Source organism: Staurois parvus, unplaced genomic scaffold, assembly GCF_062004578.1.
Source record: "Staurois parvus isolate SC_StPar_1 unplaced genomic scaffold, SC_StPar_1.0 ptg002438l, whole genome shotgun sequence".
NCBI classification, from domain to species: Eukaryota; Metazoa; Chordata; class Amphibia; order Anura; family Ranidae; genus Staurois; species Staurois parvus.
The window spans coordinates 92,501-96,951 of record NW_028320234.1 but is presented as its reverse complement, the minus strand read 5'-3'; the positions used below and the strand labels follow the sequence as shown (position 1 = coordinate 96,951).

Below are 4,451 nucleotides of genomic sequence, written 5' to 3'. Positions count from 1 at the left end.
TTTTCAATACTGAGAATAAAAAAGGCCATTACACAAAAAAAATTATATAACTATAAAAATTGACTTTTTTTTTAAATTTTCAATATTGAGCATAAAACAAGCAAAAAAAATTCATAAAACAAAAAAAGTGTGTTTTTATTAAATCAATATTTTTTTCTTTTACCTCTCCATATTGAAGGGTCGATGAGTCTGACACAAAACCAAACGTGTATCGAGTGAATATACATAAATAAATAAAATAAAATACAATGGTTGGCCCGTTACAAGGCTTACCCATTATTGTAGTACTCATTAAAAAAAAATGAAGTTCAGTTCTGATGAAAAATTTCTAGAAAAAGGTCACGGTAAGTCACTAATTAAGGACAGATATCATCAGGACATAAAAACAAACAAAAACAATTCATAAAACAAAAATTTTTTTTTAATTAAATTAATTCGTAAAAATTCATAAAACAAAAACCTCATTAAAAAAAAAAGCAAAAAAGAAATTCTGTTCTGATGAAAAATTTCTCGAAAAAGGTCATGGTAAGTCACTAATTAAGGACAGATATCATCAGGACATAAAAACAAACAAAAACAATTCATAAAACAAAAATTTTTTTTTTATTAAATTAATTTGTAAAAATTCAAAAAAATTCATAAAAAAAAACTCCTTAAAAAAAAGCAAAAAAAAAAAAAAAAAGAAATTCTGTTCTGATGAAAGATTTCTAGAAAAAGGTCACGGTAAGTCGCTAATTAAGGACAGATATCATCAGGCCATAAAAACAAACAAAAACAATTAATAAAACAAAAATTTTTTTTTTAATTAAATTAATTCGTAAAAATTAAAAAAAATTCATAAAACAAAAACTCATAAAAAAAGCAAAAAAAATAAAAAATTCTGTTCTGATGAAAAATTTCTAGAAAAAGGTCACGGCGGTAAGTCGCTAATTAAGGACAGATCTCACCGGGACATTGACTGGTTCCATCATGGTGGATCACCAACCTGTCCACCGTCAGCAACACTCATAGAGCCGTGTTCTCTTTGCTTTATGTTATTGCATTCATGAATTATTTATTTTATGCAAATCAGACTACAAACACATATTAGTTAACCCCCTCAGCACCAAAAGCCATGCAAGACATTTGGGATCGACCTGTTAAATATTCATTCGGCTCTGTGCCATAATTAAATACGAGGAATGATATATTGCTTTGCCTGGCTACGCTGGTTTGTAAAGATTCCTTCTATATTATCTGCGAGATCTGATTGACAGTTCCTGTTGTACAAAGTGTCGTCCTTTACAAATCCCTTCCTTTTCCTCGGTTTCCATGAATAGGAAGTCGATGTTATTACAAAGGGATCAGGGAGCGGGATGCATCCTCAATCCTCCGCAGATCTAATTAACAGGTGGAATCACACCCTTGGTACTTGAAATATTGCCAAACGTCAAAAAAAAACAAAAAAAAACTCAGGGGTCGTCTCTGCACCATCTGTGGCATTTTCTGTCATTTGTGTTCATTGTAAATAAGGAGGTGCTTTATTTTTAAAATGAACATAATTTTCAATGCATTTCTTTTTTTTTTTTAAATTAAAATTAATTTTAATTGAAATGACAAATTATTATTTTTTTTTTTATTAAAATTAATTTTAATTGAAATGACAAATTATTTTTTTTTTAATTTCAAAATCAAAATGATAACTCGGAAAATGTAAAGAAAATAAAAAATATATTGAAAAATAACAGAATACGAAAAGTAGGGTTTTAAAAGGATGAATCAGAGAGGGGAAAAAAATTAAAATGTAAGAAAATAAAAATGCATAGAAAAATAACACCATAAAATAAAATTGGGTTTTCAATTATTTTAGAACTGTTTTGTGCTTCCTTTTATAACTATACCTTAAGAATATGAATATAGCAAATGTTACCAAAAAGGGGTAGACATTAAAAGAAAAAAAAAAAAAAAAGAAAATAATTAATTATTTACGTTTGCTCTTTGAAACACTTGTACCTGTTAGCAGCTAGTCTCGAAGCAATATATCCTCCTGGGATTTGCGTTACTATGTAACCCCAAAAGAACGAGCCGTGAATCATTCCAACAGTTTCAGGATCCCAATTAAATTTAGCTTTCTAAACAAAGGAATAAAAAAACAGAATTAGTGAAATAGTTTTTGAAAGCCTGTGAAAAATGACCAAATCATGATGAATGTCACGAACACTTTTTTTTTTTTTTGTCACCAGTAGCCAAGATGGCGCCGTTGAAATATATAAATAAAAAAATGAGATAAAGGAGAAAACGGAAAATGGCTGCATTCTACAGGAGAATGTACTGTATTTATATCATTATACAGCTTTTATTGTCTCAAAATCATGTTGTTATCATTATTTTATTATTTTAAAAACCCTATAGGATTCTAGTAAATTTATAATACATATGTATAAATAAATAAATATATATATATATATATATATATATATATATATATATATATGTGTGTGTGTGTGTGTGTATCTATCTACATATATATATATATATATATATATATATATATATTTATAGTAAATTGGCTCATTTCTCCTGTAAAAAATAAGAAATATTATTTTAAAAACCCTATAGGATTCTAGTAAATTTATAATACATATGTATAAATAAATAAATATATATATATAAAATAAAATGTAAAAAAAAAATATATATATATATATATATATATATATATATGTGTGTGTGTGTGTGTGTGTGTATCTATCTACATATACATATATATATATATATATATATATATATATATTAAATTGGCAAATTTCTCCTGTAAAAAATAAGAAATATTATTTTAAAAACCCTATAGGATTCTAGTAAATTTATAATACATATGTATAAATAAATAAATATATATATATAAAATAAAATGTAAAAAAAAAATATATATATATATATATATATATATATATGTGTGTGTGTGTGTGTGTGTGTATCTATCTACATATACATATATATATATATATATATATATATATATATATATATATATTAAATTGGCAAATTTCTCCTGTAAAAAATAAGAAATATTATTTTAAAAACCCTATAGGATTCTAGTAAATTTATAATACATATGTATAAATAAATATATATATATATATATATATATATATATATATATATAAAATAAAATATATATATATGTATATATAGATATCTATATATCTATATATATATATATCTATCTATCTATATATATATATATATATAATGAATTGGCTCATTTCTCCTGTAATGTTCTGCATAGGAATATAATAATGTAAAAAAATAAGAAATATATTGAATATTATTTTAAAAACCCTATAGGATTCTAGTAAATTTATTATATATATATATATATATATATATATATATATATACATAAATATAGACACATATATATATATATATATATATATATATATATATATATAATTGGCTCATTTCTGTATAGGAAGATAATAATGTAAAAAATAAGAAAAATATTGAAAAAAAAATAAGAATTTTAAATAATGGATACATTTTATTATAGGTATGTAATAAATTAATAAATGGCTGCTATAGTAGCATGAAATATTGGCGTACCTGTTCAAACAAAAAATTTTAATCCGGTGCTGGAATTTCATTTTAATTTATTTTAATTTTAATTTTTTACAAACACGATTTGGCAACAAATTGGTTAAAGGCAGCGCGAGAATATTTTCATGGGGGAAGAAAAAATGTTAGAGGGAGGAGAAAAAAAAAATGGGGGTGGGAAAAGTTCTTGCTCACCTCTTTGATAATTTTTCCTCCTCGATGAATGGTGCTGTTATTTACCATATCCACTATGGCCACGCCTAGATTACAGCGAATCCCAAAAGAGATGCAGAAACCCAGCCCACTCATGATGGCTATGATATACCTCCGTGGTAGCCCAAAACAGGTGCAGTCACATACAGGTGGCTTTTTGTCGTGCACTTCCTTTGGCTTGCCATCTTCTGTCAGCTCGATATTCTCACTGGTTTTAGGCTTTTTTTCTAAAACCCTGCAAAAAAAAAAAAAAAAAAATCAAATTAAATACTAAACTTTTTACATTTATTTTTCTTTGGGCAAGTGCTTTTAAATGTCATATCTTCTTCCTATGAACATGTTAATATCTACATTTGTCTTTCATTTTTTTTAAGCTTTAAAAACATCACATTTTAAATTTATTTTGAAAAATTAAATTCTCCTTAAAGAAAAGAAGAAGGATAAAAAAAGATAAGAAAAGAAAATACTTAGCAAATTCTACATTTTTGTAGAAATTTTCTACCAGAGATCAAGAACTAGTAGGAAAGACTCCCTCAATTATTAAGCATTAATGAGAGAAAAAAAATTAATATTTAATAAAGCGACAAAGCGTTTGAAAAATGGACTTCAATATTTCAGGGAGTGAAAACATCCAGCTTTGACAATTTTAAATATTAAATATT

The 4,451-nt window shown here is 25.1% G+C and overlaps 1 pseudogene across 1 annotated transcript in view; it reads right to left on the bottom strand.

Annotated features, from left to right (window-relative positions):
- Positions 1–1,968: 1,968 nt before the first annotated feature.
- Positions 1,969–4,451, bottom strand: part of LOC149430878 (vesicular glutamate transporter 2 pseudogene) — a 5,695-nt pseudogene continuing 3,212 nt past the window's right edge. Inside the window, exons 2-3 of the transcript XR_016309385.1 lie at positions 3,772–4,024; positions 1,969–2,111 (exon numbers count right to left, since the gene is read on the bottom strand). The product of XR_016309385.1 is annotated as a vesicular glutamate transporter 2 pseudogene (transcript). The remainder of the gene's footprint in view (positions 2,112–3,771; positions 4,025–4,451) is intronic.